Below are 17850 nucleotides of genomic sequence, written 5' to 3'. Positions count from 1 at the left end.
GCGACCTGTTGCCTGTGGATATCCGATGCACGCTGATGGACATGTCTGATTAAATCACTGCAGTGATGTCGTACCTGCTCATATGTCCTATTATGCGTGCCTATGTCATTTACCCGACGGACAAGGTCTTGCCACAGTGCAGCCCTCTCCTGCTGATTCTGGCTGGTGCAGGAAAAGAGTATTGCATAATCCCGCACCAGGCTCTGGTGTATCTCCTCATCCTCAGCTGTGGAGTAGGTGGGATTCCGCGGTGGGCCATGTACCTGAGAAAGAAAATAACCTGGTATCAGCAATATATGTCAGCAGAATTTGGCACACATACTACACATGCTACTCGACTGTTATGATACAACATATCTCACATATGTAGCATCTGTCTGTCTATTGGTGGATACACATGTAGATGGCCAGGTATCAGTGCTCAGCCAGCAACTGTGCAACAGTACCTGGCAGACTCCATACGACATACTACCAAACCCCAGCAGTCAGAACACTGATTCAGGTCAAGAGCACCTCCTCACTCTGGGGTTTGTATCTAGGTACTGTATGGCCTACATCATCAACTACTGTGAGGTGACCACACACTGATTGCCCTGGATATACATATCCCACCTCCACCACCAGCACAAACGACTATAGTGCATAACATTACAGATACAAACTTTACACTTTGTAACAGTGACATGGTATCCTTTCAGCCCACTGGGCCAGTGGCAGATACAACCCACAATGCTGACCCCTACACAATTGCTTTCTACAGACATCTCCGAGAATGCATGGATCATGCAATCCCATATATGACCAAGACACTCTCCACAAAGGGACAGCATCCTGTCTGGTGGACCCCAGCCATAGACAGATTGTATTACAGAAGATGGAAGCTACTGCAAGACAGAGCATAATTCCATAAAGGGAGGGCATGTCTGAGCAGCACTAGTAAGGATCTATTTTCCATCATACAAAATACATGGGCAACTTTGAGAGGGAAATCAAGAGGGACACTACAGATAACCAGAAGGCCTTCTTCAGTTATGTTAGCAACCTGGTCAGGATCCATCCTCTATGCCCATAGGTAGTACACAACAACAAATATTTCACTGACACCACAGATATCGACAACATTGTGGCAGACAGGTTCAGTGCAGGTGTCACCCCACCCTCTCCCCCAAAATAAGGCATAGTTATCCCAGCTGACTGTAACCTCCCTGTCATCACAGATGTCCAGGTGAGAGCCACCCTCAGGACAGCAGAATACACAACATGGATGGGACCTGATGGTATCCCCAGTTGCATGCTACATAAACTCTGACAGGAGCTAAACACACATATAGAAGTGCTATGTAACACTAGCCTGACTACAGGATATGTACCTGTACACTGGCGCACAGCAGCAGTGGTTCCACTCCGAAGGAGGCACCTCAACATACCAATACAATACAACACAATACATTACATTACAATACAATACTATACAATATGCTATTGCCCTGGGACTACAGCAGCGTACTGTTCTGCTACCCTGACCATTGTGACACATGTGGTGTGATGGTACCTGCTGCTGTCACACAGTTACACAGGGTGACTCATATGGCATATTACCTATCTGACTAACATTCAGCAGGGGTATGTGTGACATGTACTCATGGGGAGTCTTGCTTCTTAACACTGTGTGGTTTATTGCAGGGTATGTCTTATCTGTGGGTAGGAACTCTTACCTCCACATGTGCACTCTATTGCAGTGGCACGGACGACACACAGCAGACATTTAGGTTGTGGATGGTGTGAGGTGTTACTATGGTTGTTGGACATCTGTCATGGGTGTGACTTACATATGTAAATCCGGGAGTGGTAACCTCTATGTGGGTAGCATATGTGTACTCTGTGGTGTTGTCAGTCACTGTGCATTGGTAATGTGTTTGAGTGCATTGTCACAGTGTTGTACATGTCACTGTGTCCTTCTCCATATCTGTAGCTGTCATGTGAGGTCCATACCATGGCATCCATTATGTGGTGTGGAGGAGTACACCGACCTACATGTCCATAGCTGACTCACCATGTCCGCTGACACATACCATGTGCAGGTATTCCAGGGATAGTGTGCCACTGTGAATATCATTGGGGCCACTATTGTACACATTTATGACCCTGTTCACCCCTGACACATGCAGTGGTGGGCAGCCAATCACATATCTGGTGGTTACTGGTGTAGGTGATCTGGAATGTGGTATGGTACTCCGGTTTTGACACTGGTGTTCACTCCATGCCTTTGTCACCAGGCACCTGTTGCAATACATCTGTACACATGTGCCTCACTCAGAATTTATATACATCTCTCTCTCTCTCTATATATATATATATATATATATATATATATATATATATATATATATATATAGATATATCTATATGTATATATATATATATATATATATATATATATATATATATATATATGTCCGTACACATACACATATATATATTGATGTACATATATTGCTATAGATGTGGAGGGGGACACAGAGGGGTGTGAGTGACAGAGGGGTGGGACAGGCGGTGTTGCAGGTCGTCATATACAGTCATACCTGTAGGTAGTCAGATCAGTCTGTCTATGTATATGTATCTACATATATCTATATCTGTATGTGTGCATTACATAGATATGTTTGTACAATATTCTATCTACATCTGTCTATGTATTCCTACATCTCTCTCTCTATGTATGTATACATATATGCATATCATATATATATATATATATATATATATATATATATATATATATATATATATATATATATACACATACATATGTTGACATACATACGTATCCATATGTTAGACAGGTATATCAACATATTTGTCTACCATACTGTATACACACACTAACATACTGCTAAACATACATAACTGTGAAACCTACTTTGTACATGGCACTACAACCTACAATCAAACAACATTGATATGTGCACATAGATGCTCCCACATACAAATGTATGTACAGCCTTCACTGATAGTTGCTGTATGTCCCCTGCCCTTTACACATCTTCATATACATATGGATACAGACCAATGACACATATGGAGGGTTCACAGTATGTAGACCTTTATAGTATTACTTTACATTACCTGTGTTTGTCACAGCTGCTTGTGTTGCTGTCTGGTTCTCTGTCCTGCTGCTCCACTTCCCAGTTGTCAGCTTTCAGGTAGCTGTTGCTGAACAATTTGTTTGTGTCTGCTTAATTGCAGTTTTCTCTGTCTCTGTCTCTCTCTCTCTCTGTCTGTCTCTCACGTCCTTCTCAGGGTGCAATGAAAGTATTGCATGTGTGGACTGGGAGTACAGCATACTTTTGTAGGTATCTGCATATGCCCATGTGATGGCCTCTGCACCAATTGTTAGCCAGCATTTGCTAATTGCATGCAGCCAGTTGTGTACTGATTGCAGTTCTCACTGTGATTTCAGAACAGTGCTATAAAAAGGTATGTGAGATAGGCGTAGCCCTTTCAGATTTTAAGGGCAGGGACCATGCTGTTATGCTGTGGACAATGTTCTGTGAGTGTAAAGGTTGGTATCTCTCTCATATTTCCAGGTGTGTTGTAGATTAACATTCCTCCATTCATTTCTCCAGTTTCCTGTACTAACTGTGTATGTACACTGACACCTACAACTACTACTACTGTTAATGTGTGTGTGCTTTCCTTTCACTTTTGCTTGCACTTTGTTGCTAAGGCTTCAATAGTTGCCCTTTACAGTCACTACTTGTATGCCTGCTAGGTGTCTTGACTGTAGTGTGCTGCTGTAGCTTTCCTATTTTCCATGTACATTCACACCTTGGAATGCTTGCTATATCTGCTAGGGTGTTACAGCATGCAGTGTGGTCTGGCCATGGTGTGGGCCTTGACATCTATTAGGGTATTTGAGTATGCTGCTGAGCAGGCCCCAGAGACTTTCAGGTTCATCTGTTATGTGCCTCATGGAATGGTACATATCAGTGGGGTACACCCATTAAAATGTCTGGTATGCTGCAGTTGTGACTGTGGGTTAGCATGAGCATATGTATTACTACACTTTTTCTGCCATGCAAGTGGTGAATACTTTCAGGACTCCATAGTTACCATTGCATGTGTTACACCTTTCTGCCTACTGTTTGTACATTTCACATGGGGTCTGTGGGGCATCCCTGTAAGTCATTCACTGTTGCTATGTCTAGGCTCTTAACTATTCAAATATGGTGGTGTCAGACCCGTCATGTGTACAGATATTTGCAGGTTGTCCACATTTCTGCCTCATATTTTGGTCAATATCTCATGCACACCTTTTTCTGGCAAGTCACTCTGGGCTCAAGTCAGAATATGGTGACAAACATTCAAGTTTCAGACTGCATACCCTTCCAAACATCCCACAAAGTGCAGACCCTGTTACTCTCTGAACTGTCTGCGTTTGTTGTAACATTATTTGTAATGTGTCCCTGGTTTTGGGCCTTTGCTCCACATATTTTATTACTTGGTCCAGATGTGTTGCTGTAAGAGGTTGTGGGGTATGGGCAGTGCTTATCCTGCTGTGAGTATGTGTGTGTCTTGCAAGGTGCTATAGTGACATTATTACCTACTAGCTTCCAACTAGCATGGCTGTTTCTGTTCACACACTACTATTATGGAACTCCACTAGTTTTGATAGTAATTCTAAATGGCATGCTTTGTGTACTACACATCTATATTCCCTTTACATTCATTCCTACTATTACATGATATATTTATTTTAGCACAATGTTCTTGTATAAGAGTCATGGCTTAGTGGTAAGTCATGCAGACTACTGTTTCCAAGGTCCTGGGTTCGGGACTCACAGTGGGATTTTATTTTGCTTTTGAGCTGAGTACAGGACCTGTCAATCAAAGTGACTAAGGCACTTTTAAGTAGTTGTAACCGGATTAGCGCTGATTTTCACGGAGCTCACGCATGCACACTGGCGTTTAGCTCCACGCACACAAAGCGCACAGCCGCTTACAACCGCTTAAACGTGCTTACTCTTTGCGACACCAGCTATTTTCTTTGAAAGAAAAGAAAATGGGGAGACAGGAAAGTGGTGAAAAAGGGGTCACAAAGAGGGTAAGACAGTAGGGAAACAAGCTTGGGATGTGCAGGAGGGATGTAGGTAAGGCCCATAGCTGCCCATTTCTTCATCAGCAACAGCTGTGCATATGTATGTAATTTGGTGTGACATTTGAAACCTTCCACCCCTGAGAGAGGTGTCAGGACAACAATAATACTTGTTGTACAGCCAATTGTAATTGATAGGTTCCATGTCCAGTAGACATGTGTGCGGAATGGGCAGCTATGTATGGGGCGTAATTTTTTTGTGGGTACAGAGTGCCCTTTTTTTTTTTTTCAGGTGAGAGTGGTATGTCAGGTGAAGGAAGTCGGTACAGCTGGGGAGGTAGGTTGGGTAGGTAAACAGACAAGACAAACAAGACGCATACAGGGGCGGTGTATGACACGTGTGGGGGTTACACAATTGACGGGGACAGAGGTATGGATATCCAGAGCCCATGAGCCCACAGATGGCAACAGTGGAACTGATATCCCCACCCATAGGCAGTTGCCACTGTTCCTTCACTGCCCAGGACGGGGCTGTGCTGGGGCTGTGTAGGCAGGGCAACAGGCATGCCCGTTAGTTGCGCCACCCATGCCTCGAGCTGGCGTAGGGGCTCGAGAACAGAGTCCCGAATCTCCCTACGCACCACAGTCCGGATGCTACGGAGGGTGAGTGGTGGTCCTCCTCCGGCCACACTTGCAGAGGGGGGGTGAGCCCCATCCCCTGCAGCGCTTCCACCCACAGGTGGCACAGGGCCACCGGAGGAGGGTCCGGACTCGGCACTAGTGCCAGGTGCACTCGCCAGCTGAGGTGGGAGAGGTGGGTCCGCTGGAACCCGCCTTCCCTGTCGTACTATGTTTTGCATTATGTCATGACAGTTTGGGTTAGTGACATATAATACCATTCACAATTAGTTGTAACAGCATGCATTAGTATTCCCATTAACCAAACACCCAGATATTCACACCATTGAACAGCGTGCATAACACATGCATAATTTGAACAGAAATACACAGTCCAACAACATGCAGGGTTAATTGATGGCAACAGGCCATCAGGTGTGGATGTATGAACAGGGCAGATGCATCAACAGACATGCAAATATATATGACCCAACAGGACAAACGTCCAGGGGTGTTAATTGTGATTGCACATACCATTTTCACGTGGAATGGGTTATATGTGGTTATAGGGTGGGGTGAAGAAAGTAATATTAACACCTTCGAATAACAATACATATGCTGTACATTTCTAATTGCTACAGTTATATACACACTACTGTTCTAACTACAGTTTCCTATATGATAACTATTTCAACTTGGTGATAGGACTGTTAATGCAACATCAATATACATTTTATGGTTCTTCATACACATTCATATCTAGCTTTGTTCAGCTACATCAGGGCTACATTTGCTTTATATAGTTGTAGACAAGTGTGGATGTTTGGTATATCAGACAAACATCCTATCTGCATATTGCAGACTGAGAGCAACATATCCTGATTTTGGGATACACATTCCAGATGCAGCAACACTTTGAACAGATTTTGCTGTTTGGTTTTGAATCTCACATGCATTTCATTCTGTCTTGACTGCAGTATACTTTATTCAGGGGTTATTACTACTGTATTGCTGGATTCATGGCACTTTCTCACACTCTCTCACTTGCTTTCATTTTACTATTCAGGATGGTACTTCTAGGCTTTATTGACATGTTTTAACAGTAGTTATTACAATCCTTTCCAGCAGTCTCACTTCTGTCATGTTTCAGTATTTCCACAGGGATATATTTCACACATGTGATTTCATCATCTTCTGCAGCTATACTTTTCAGCCTGCTGCAGGTTGTGTACTATTTTCTTACAGGCAGGGCATTTTTATTTCAGAATATATGTCGGACAGTTTCATGTTTAGGTTAAACTTACAGGCTGAAAACTCTTGTAATCAAGCAATACTTGCATACACTTTCACACTGTTACTTGCAGATTTTATTCCTTACTGACTACACTGCACTCTTTTGCTGACTGTCATACTTTTATATTTCTTTACAGTTACTGGTAGTGGATTACTGACCTGCCTGGTGGCGCAACCGCACCAGCCTATCGCCATAGGCTCTGCGGTTCACAGAACGGACACCTGCAGCTGTAATATAAATGAAGTAATATTGGAATACACATCTCCATAATATCAGCTAGTTTAATTTCTTACATACATAATTAAATGTTACTTACTCAGTAGTGGGGCATTGGGTGTTTGCCGGGCCTCCTGGATCCAAAGGTTCAGTTGGTCCTGCTTGCGTCTCTTCAGGTCCGCATGGTGGTGAAGGACCTGCTCACCAGTCCTTGGAATCCCTGTGGCACTGGTGAGATCATGAGCCAACCGGTCCCACGCCTCAGCCCTGTATGCTCCCCAGAGGACCTGGCCCTGCATGAGTTGGGCCTCATGATTATGGACTAGGAGCCAGACCATGTACCTGGACTCCTCAACACCCCACCTCTGTGCTCGGCGACTACCCTCTCCTACTCCTGTCATTCTGCCTGCAGGTCAGTTCTACAATCGTTTATGCTGTGTATTCCCACCTATGGGGCTTATATAGTCCGTTTTTCCTGCACATATCTGTGATTGGCCATTTTGGAATTGTATCAACTTCAGTAAACCTGCATTGTCATGCTCTAGTTTGTATTCATTCCTATATATTAGCTATTATTGCATTTACAGGTACTGCTGTCATGGCTTAGTGGTTCTGTACCTTGACTATGGTGTATAGTATCCTGGGTTCGAACCTGGCCACTGCTTTTTATTTTTCATGACTGTCTAGACATGCTGAGGGGTGTGTCTGTGTAAAGGCAGTTTTGATACGGCTTGCTCAACGTTGCCCGTCGGTTAGCTCGTTTGCGCGGTGCGCAGCTCTGCGCAAATGGGGTACGCTGCTTTAAGCCTCATTTGGCCATAGGCATGCATATTACACTTAGCTCAGTTAGGGTCACATAGATTTAGCATGTTAAACCACTGCTCAGCTACGGGCACTCATTTTGCACCAGTTAAATCACTGCTCATCTATGGGCACATGTACTTACTCTGTTAAACTGTAGCTCAGCTATGGGCATATCTGGCATTTTTTCTTCTTTTGTTACCTCACATGTCTTCAATATAAATGGGCTATTTCATTACATTTTACATAACTTGTGGTTTTATGTGTACATATTTGCCAGGGACTTGTTTCCTGCTTATTTTGCAAAAAAAAAAAATTGGTGTTGTGGGGGCTCGAACCATGAATGCCTGCTCTGCAGCCAACATCTCTACCGCTACGCTATTGCTTTCTGGCTTATTTTGCATATTTAGTTCTTATATGCTTTCCCACTGACTGCTAACTGTAGCTGTGCTACGGGCACGCCCACGCAAATGAGCGCACTCACGGTTAAACATCTTTACAATTTAAAAAAATATATAACATGTTCATTTATATATATTTTATGTTCATAGTCTGTGAGGGCATGTGTTGTGTTGTGTTTATTCACATTTCCGTGGACTCTGTTGTGGGTGTTTACTTTGGGCACTTTTACACTTCTGGGGCGTGTCCGCTTGCAGGGCTCAGCCTACGGACACGCCCCCTACTGTCTTACATGGACCGTGTTAGACTTAGGTGTGATTCAGCATGCTCTCATGAATATGCAAAGCATGCTGACATCACTCCGTTTAACTGCAGCCTCCGTGTAAGAGTTATAACTCTTACACGGAGGCTTCGTGAATCCTGGGGCTTGTTTTTAAATTCCATTTTCGTTTTATCCCCGTCACTATCTGTAACTTCTGAAGATATTTCTGTCTTCCCTAATAACTCTCAAATAATTTCCACTACCCATTCCTTAAATTCCTCTCTTTTTAACAATCAAGTGGGAAAACTCCAGTGTCTGATTTTTACTTTGTTACCCTGCATTTTTTTCTTAGTTTTTGTTGATACATGAGCAGAAATAGCTACTGGATTGTGTCAAAGATTTCAATTAAATGCCCATGTTTCTTTGATATATAATTTTTATCTAGTCTACCCAGTTATTGTACCTCGAAGAATAATATGCAAATTCTGTCCAAGTTCCTACTACTGAATTCATATCTTATTTCATAAATTTCTTCAGAGATATATCCTCTTTTGTTAGTGTTCCTTGTACGTCCCCTGATACATCCTCACTATTGCAAATCAAATTCCATTCCCCACTTATAAATAATTTTCCTATGTAAAACTGATTATTTCTCCCAAAATGTTCTTAAGCTCCAAAATAGCAGTTTTCAGTGGAATATAAATATATACCATTATAATTACCCTCCTTTGTCAATAGCCCCTTACTACCACAAATCTACCATATTTGTCTTTTTTCCTTATCTATCACTATTGGAGCCCCTCTAGCAATTGGTATAATTACTCCCCTTTCATCTGTCCCCACTTATAAATAATATAATACATGACCATTTTTTTTTGAATGTGTATTTCCAGCTTTTGTGTTACATGCATATATAAATGTTTGGCAGGTTGATCTTTTATACAGTTATTTCCTCTCATCTCCATTTAAACCTATGTCACATTTTTCAAAGCATTTTGTTTTAATGAAAACCCTCAAACAGAAAACTAAATACAGAACACCTCATCCCGTATTAACTTGAACAAGCATGCAAAACTGTCTACATCTTCAAAACATGAAGTTTAACTCTCCAGAAGAGAACAATTGCCCCAAATTGACATATGCACCTACAGGCATTATCTAACCTAAAATTCAGGTTACCCATGTTAACATGCTACAGCCTGTGCTCCCACTTACTCTGATTGCTATCTCGTCTTTTCTTATCTCTCCTCCCTCCCAAATATGGAAAACAGCTTATATACTTTCAGAACACACTAATTTTAAGCCCTAAGGAAAAGTGCACTGGCTGCTTTTTAAATAAAACTAACTTGTATACTGTTCTATTAACTGCATCAAAGTTATTAAGGCATCTAGGAAGTTTTTACCTTTTATTTATTTCCCATAATTTCAAACATAATTTTTTTCACTGAACTGCTTGCCATTGTATGTTTAAATGTTGTATTTCCCTCAGCAAAGAATACTCAGAATTAACTGCTTGTACAGATTGTCTCCATGGAAATGTACTCAGCATTGAATCTTTGTAAATTTCACTCAGAAAGGAATGCACAGCTGCCCTTAGCTGCAAACATCTTAACTCCACTGAACATTTGCTAGTGCAAAACAAACAAGCCAATATATCTGCAGTTATATGAAGCTTAGCATTTTCAGGCCTTTCATTATTTTCTATTATTTTAAAGCCTACTTGCTTACAAAAACACCAGTGTACAGCTTAAGCCAAAGGTGGTAATTTAAGACATTCACCCTTGTAAAATAAAAGGAGAAAATATCCTAATTCTACATATAATATAATATAATATAATATAATATAATATAATATAATATAATATAATATAACTACACTTTTACTCCCCACACCCATCCCAACAGCTCAGGATCACAGCATATTAACATTAAACTTGCTTTTGTCCAGCCTTTTTTTCTCATTTTATGCTGTAAAACCTATATTTCATACAACTAAAATATACTTTAGTTTAATATCTTTAACAAATACAACAGTCACTAGATGGCCCCCCCTCTCTCTCTCTCTCACACACACACACACACACACACACACACACACACACACACACACACACACTTAAAATAAACCTGACTGCACACTACACAAAACTGTTCTACTGTATATAACATGCAGTTTATTTCACAAAAGGCTTTATACAAATACTAACAAGAACAAAATTGTTTTACTTACAGTTAGTTTTCCCCCTTTTAGTATCCTTCTAAACATTAATAATATAAAGTGGGGTATATGCTTTATAGTCCACCCACAAGTTTAACAAAGTCAACAAAAGTCTGGTGTTTTTCAGCCACTTTTTCTTGCAAAACTACATTTCACAAATGTGATAAGATGCTTTATAGTCTTCCATTTATTCACTAATTTTAAAGTTGCTGGTATTCTTCCTGTTCATTTCCATCTTACAACATCAGATTATGGTTCAAGTACAGTGTACTGCTAATTCTTCTAGTCAACTACTATGCTTTTTTTCTGTCTCTCAAGCATTTTCCTTTGGAACATTGAAAAAGGTTTTACTGGCAAAGTCTCTTTACGAACCTTACTGTCAGAAACCTGTTCTGTGTCAGAAAATGACTTTGATACTGCAGTAAAAAACACTTTGAAGACAGCTGAATACAGCAGCTTGAATCTCCACCTACCTTGTGACATTCTCTGATAGTTGGGATAACTTTGCTTCTCTTCTGCCTGGTATACAGTGAATAATCATTTTTTTACAAACACTCTGCTGTCTCTAATTTTTTAAATTTTGTCCTTCTGCCACAATTTTGTCAGGATCAACCCTTTCTGCTGGTATGATTGCATCTTTACTAATATAGGTCTTGGCTGCTTTCTTAAGGCCAGGTTTGAAGCATACACTTGATGTGCCCTTCCAAATAACAGATTCTGCTGTGACATACCAGTCCAGTTGCTTATTTGTGCTTTCACAAAATTAATACAATTTGCTCTTTCCAGTTTCTCTGGTAGAGCAGAAAATTTCAGTTTTCTGTCCTCTAACTCTATCTTCTTAAACGAGTCTTCTTGAGAAACTTCATATTCAGCCAGCTTTTTCTTCATGTCATTCTGTGATTTTTGTAGTTTTATCAGCTCATCTAAATGGCTAGTTAAAGTATCTTCTATTTGGTTTGCATTGATATATCTCTTCAATATTTTATTTATTTTAATCACCTCTAAGTACATTTGACTTTTTCCTCTAAATTACTGGAAGCCATCCCTTGAACCAAAGTTGGAGCTCTAAATGCTTTTTGCTGAACAGCTGCAGAATCCCTCCCAATGTTTTCTCTTCACTTGCTCTAGTTGATTGTCTTTCTAGTTTTCCACATTTATTCTTTATTGGCATCCAAGTAGTGTATTTACTAGTCAGTAACTGAATTTTATCAAAAAAAAAAAAGCATTTTCAATGGCACTCCTTTTTCTCAGTTTCTGTTTTCACAACAGGAAAGCTGAAGTTATGCTGTTGATCTGTGTGCAGCCATCTTAGAAGTCAAATACAATAACATGTTAAGTCAAATATTAATACCACAGCTACAGTATACAAACGTTTTCCTAGAACTGCTTGAATTTTCATGTGTGATTGGATATTCCCTTTTATCATCTTGAATACTTATCAACTCCACCTTCTGTTTGTTAACAGTCTTTATACATACATAAATAGGGCAATTTGATCAGAGTAATCTTGCTTCCAGAAATCAGAGCTTGAACTTCCCTTTGTTCCTAAAATATAATACTTTACTGGATTGGTTATAGAATAGTGTCATAATGCTGATTCAGTAATCCCAACTTCAGTTTTATCAGATTCCATAGGAATATCTTTATGTATAAAATGGACAACAGTTTTCAATTTTTTTTCAGTAGGTATCCTTTTCAGCATTAGTTGAACAGAATCTGACTATGTGATCCCCCATCCACATCCTAAACACATTAATTCATTACTTAATAGTTTTGGTTAACAGCACTTGCATGTGTTTTATTGCAATTTTCGATTTAGATGCAGACAGTTCAGTTTAAACAATGAATCATTAAGTAAAAAGCATTTACCACAGTTAATGTCCTGTCAGCCTGTCAGAGTTTTGAGAATCACTTTGCAGCACCCACTTCCTCATATTACTGGGGATTTTTTATTTTTTCTAATCTCTCCACTGCACTTTCACTTTGTTGCTATTACTAGGATCTAATCATAACTTAACAGTGTTTTGATTCAGCGCTCATACCAGTTTTTTTTTTAAACACCTTTATTGAACTGTCACTTGTGACATAGGCACATTTACATTTATATAAAAGTAATAAAACTGTATTAACAGTTAAAATTAACAAACATTATGCTTCATATATATATATATATATATATATATATATATATAAAATCTAAGCAACCTTACATACATTATTCAATTCCTATCCCCCCTTTTTTAAGCAAGAAACATCTTTATTAAGCTATCACTTACAACATAAATACATGTATATAAATGAAAACAAAACACACTGACACAGTTGCAAGCATTTTGCATCACAAATGTCACAAACCATACTGACACACTCCCAGTTGCAAACATTATACATCACTTATAATCTACCCAATAATTTTCAGTCAAACATTACATAGCTCATTTATGTCCTGCCTTCTTTTAAACCTCATTCCTCTCCTGTATGTATTGTTCCCACAATTCCCATTTTTTTCCTATGTAGTTTGCTAGCATATAAAATTTAGCTGTGAAATTTTATAGCTTGCACTTTAAAGGTTACCTCAGTCCAAAGTAGTAATGCCTTTTCCATTTTACCAAAGTCCATTTAATCAGTCCCCTCCATCTCCATACAGGCTTTTAACATTTCCCCTTTCAGCTGTGAGGAAAAAAATATTTTGTCCATTCTGACTTGTCTTAATTTTCTTGGATGACACATCTTTCAAAAGTTTTTAAATATAACTCCATGTCATCATCTTTGGTGCACTTCTTTGTCACACACACAGTTCTGGGTAAAGTAACTACACTAGCCAATCCTAGTAGATTTTGTAGGTCTACTACCTTCTGGTCAGTCTCTGCATTAGAGAAAAAAATAAGTTATATACTCAGCATAACGTTCCATATGTGTTGTCTATCTTGCCTTCATTCTTAACTGATTGTGTTCGGAACCAGTCCTTGGTTCTGACTCGGCCTTATACAAAAGCTCAAGGTCTTCCACTAGTTTATGACTGTACCCCTATCCCGTCATGCCCTAGGAAAGCTCCCCAGATTTTGTTTGCTCATACAACAATATGTACCAATAAAACTATCAAAAAACTTATAGAGCAATGAAGGTCGGAGAACATTTACTTCCAATTGTAACCACTCTGTCCTCCAGGAGCCAAGGTTGGGGGAAGGAGGTTAGGATGTAAGAATGAAGGCAAGATGAACAACACACATGGAACATTATGGTGAGTACATAACTTCTTTATGTGATGTTGTCCTGTCTCGCCTTCATTCTTAACTGGTTGGGACAGTGTCCCTAGCACCATATTTCTTGGGTGGCTCACGGGAGAATATTCTTTAGAACAGTGGACCCAAAAAGGCCCTATTCCTGAAGGCCAAATTCACTTTGTAATGAGATAAAGGTATGAGGCCTTGCCCATGTTGCTGCAGCACAAATGGTATCAATTGGTAGTCTCACCCGAAAAGCAGAAGAGGTTGCTATGGCTCTTATAGAATGACCTTTTACTTTTTCTGGGAGTTCTTTGTTTTGAGATTTGTAAATAAAAGTAATACAATCTGATAGCCATTTTGAAAGTGTGACTTTGAAACAGTCTGAAAATGATACAAATAATTGATCATATTTTCTGAAGTCCTTTGTCCTATGTAAGTAGAAGCGTAATTGCCTATGTACATCTAGTTGGTGTAGCATACATTCTGCCTTGTTGCCATATTTGGGGAAAAAAACTGGTAGGTCTATGGATTGGTTCAAATTAGATTCTGATCATACTTTGGGTAGAAAGGATGGGTTTGTTTGTAGGGATACTCTGTGTTTGTGGAAAAGCATGTAGGGGGCTTTATTGACAAGGCTTGTACCTCTTAAACTTTTCTAGCAGAAGTGATGGCTATCAAAAGGATTGTCTTCAAAGTTAAAAACTTTAGATCACAGGATGATGCAGGTTCAAAAGGGGGAAGAATCAAATGGGATAAGACAAAGTTTAGGTCCCATGGTGTTGGAGGGTCTTTAATGGGTGGTCTTAATAAAATAGTGTCCTTAAGAAAAGCCTTGCAAAGTCTGTGGCACATCACATTTGGCCCCAATTCACCTATATGGAAATTAGATATTGCTGCTAACTGAACTCAAATAGTAGCTGTAGCTGTGCCCTCATTAAATAGCTTTTCCAAGAATTCAAGAATGGAAGCTATAGGGGCAGAGAAGGGATTGATGCAGTTATTCAAGGCCCAAGAAGAAAATCTCTTCCATTTGCTGGCATATAACTTCCTAGAAGAAGCCTTATGAGATGAGATCAAGATATGTTTCACTGATGGAGAAAGGTTAGGGACCCTGGCTATGTTTGGAATCAGAGCAGCCAAGCTGCCAGTTTGAGGGTTTGAAGGGAGGGATGGAGCATCCCTGATGCATGAGTCGGAAGGTCTGGAACTGGGTCCAGAATCCACAGCTCCTGCTGAAGATGAGGCCAAAGGAAGGGGGACCAGATTTGACAAGGCCAGTAAGGGGCGATGAGTATCAAATTCCTTCCTAAGGAATTGGCTTTCTGAAGAACTTTGGGTATCAATGGAAAGGGAAGAAAGGCATAGAGGAGACCCAAGGGCCAATCATGTGCAAGTGCATCCCTTGGTGACACCCCAGAGGGGGGATAAGGGCAAGATAGCTGCTGCATTTGGCATTCATGGATGAGGCAAAAAGGTCACAGCAAGGCTGGCCCCATTTGTGGAAAATCATTTCCACTACTTCTTGTTTTAGGAACAACTCATGAGGCATCAGAATTGCTTTGCTGAGTTTGTCTGCTATCACGTTGGATTTCCCCGGGATGTGTGTTGCTTTCAGAAAGCTTTGGGAGAAGATATCCCACTACCATACTCTCAGGGCCTCCTGACAAAGGGAGTAAGACCTGGTTCCTCCTTGTTTGTTTATGTACTACACAACTGACATGTTGTCTGTCTGTATTGCAATAGCTCCTAGCGGAAGAGATTCTTGGAATGCTTGCAGTGCTAGAAGCACCTCCCTCATCTCTAGGACACTGATGTGCAAATGGGCCTCAGGGTCCTGCCAAGTGCCTTGGACTGTCTTTCCCAGATAATGCCCCCCCCACCCTACCTGGGAAGCATCCATGGTCTTTGTGGCTAAAGGTTGTGGAAGAACAAAGGGTCGACCTAATGTTACATGATTGGACTGAAGCCACCAAAGGTCTTTTTTGCAAGATTCCATTATCAAAATTTGGTGAGACATGGGTAGGCCCTGCATGGACCAATGAGTGAAGAGTAGCCACTGCAGGATTTTCATATACAACCATGCTAATGGAATCAAGTTTATCGCTGCTGCCATGGTCACCAAGATTTTCAGGACTGTTCTTACTTGCATTTTTTTTTTCTTGGAAAGTAGGATGTTGACTTGATGTCGTAGGACTTGAACTCTTTCAGAAGGAAATTTTGCAATCATTTTTGTTGTATCTAGATCTGGTCCAATAAAAACAACACATTGAAATGGCAACAAGGCAGATTTTTTTGTAATTTATTGTGATTCCTAGGTGAGAGCAGAGCTGTAAGGTGGTGTCTCTTGCTTTTATTAGTAGATGCTCAGTAGTGAAGCTCAGTAGTGGCGGTTAGGAGACAGTTGTATAAGTACAGAAACACTCAGAATCCTAGGCTTCTCAAGTGAGACATGACCACTGCCATACACTTGGTCAACACTCTGGGGGCTGAAGTTAGACCAAAGGGCAGAGCTCAAAACTGGTAGCGACTGGCTCCCAGCAGAAAGTGCAAATGAGTTCTAGATCACCTGTCCATTTTTATGTGGTGGTATGCATCCTGGAGGTCTATAGAGCACATCCAATTGTTTTGTCCCAGAAAAGGGAGTATTGACTGCAGTGTTACCATCTGGAAATTTGACTTTCTTACTAATTTTTTAATTTTCTGAAATCCAGGATGGGTCTTCAGTCCCCTGTTTTCTTTGGAACTGAAAAGAACCTTGAGTAAGTTCCGGATCCTATTTGGTCTATGGGGACTGTTTGGATGACTCTTTGGTCTAGCAACATTTGTATTTCTAGAGTTGTTTGTTCCCTTTGACTGGGTGGAACGTCTGGGATTTTATTTATGTTTGGGATGGGGAAAAAAAAGGGTATGGAGTAGCCTCTGGATATGATGTTTTGTACCCACTTGTCTTTTGTTATTTTTAGTCAGGCTTCTGGGTACAAAGATAAGTGACCTCTGACTGCCTCCAGAGATGGACAGATGTGCCTCCTTTCAGGAGCACTGAAAGGGCTTACCAGAAAATGATTCCCTGTCACCCTGATTTTGTGGACCCCCTCTGCCACATAGTGGGTGTCTTCCATTACTGCTTCCACCTCTGCCCCTGGGGGAAGAATCAACACGTGTGTCCTGAAAAGCTCTCTGGGATTTTTGGAACCACATTTTTCCTCCCTTTTGACCTTTTGGGTAAGGTCTAGAAGGTAAGGAAAAATGGAGTCCTATGGCAAAGAGAGTTTTTCCTTCTTGTTCACACCTGGTTAGTATGTCTTTCACTTTTTGCCCAAACAAGGAAGAGCCATTGAAAGGGGAATTAACAAAAGAAGATTTAAAGGGCTCTGCAAAGTCACACAAGTGCATCCAGGAATGTCCCCTTCGGGAAATTCCTGAACCTGCTGCCCTACTTGTTCCATCTGCTGCATAAGAAATGAGTGTCATGGAGAAGGTGACCACTGAGTTTAAGGTGGAGAGCTAAGAGGAAACTTTTCTGATACCCCTTCAGCTACTCAACCTTGGAGAGTATCTCCTAGCTCCTTCAGGAGATCTCTCTGAAGTCTGGTAAAGTGGGTGAAATAATTCAATAATCTGAGAGCAAGGGTCGCTGAAGAAAAGGTGCACTTTCCATATCTGTCCAAAGTACGAGACTCCTTGTTCAGCTGATGGACAGACGAGGACATCTATGAAAGG

The 17850-nt window shown here is 40.7% G+C and overlaps 1 protein-coding gene across 1 annotated transcript in view; it reads left to right on the top strand.

Annotated features, from left to right (window-relative positions):
• The window catches only part of PEX5L (peroxisomal biogenesis factor 5 like), a 1534471-nt gene that overhangs the window by 824787 nt on the left and 691834 nt on the right, over positions 1-17850 (top strand). The gene's annotated exons all lie outside the window — the stretch shown is intronic.

The sequence above is a fragment of the Protopterus annectens genome, chromosome 4.part1, assembly GCF_019279795.1.
Source record: "Protopterus annectens isolate FY-2018-M chromosome 4.part1, PAN1.0, whole genome shotgun sequence".
NCBI lineage: Eukaryota > Metazoa > Chordata > Ceratodontiformes > Protopteridae > Protopterus > Protopterus annectens.
Note: the sequence above shows the minus strand (reverse complement) of the source record. Positions and strands in the feature narration are given on the sequence as shown.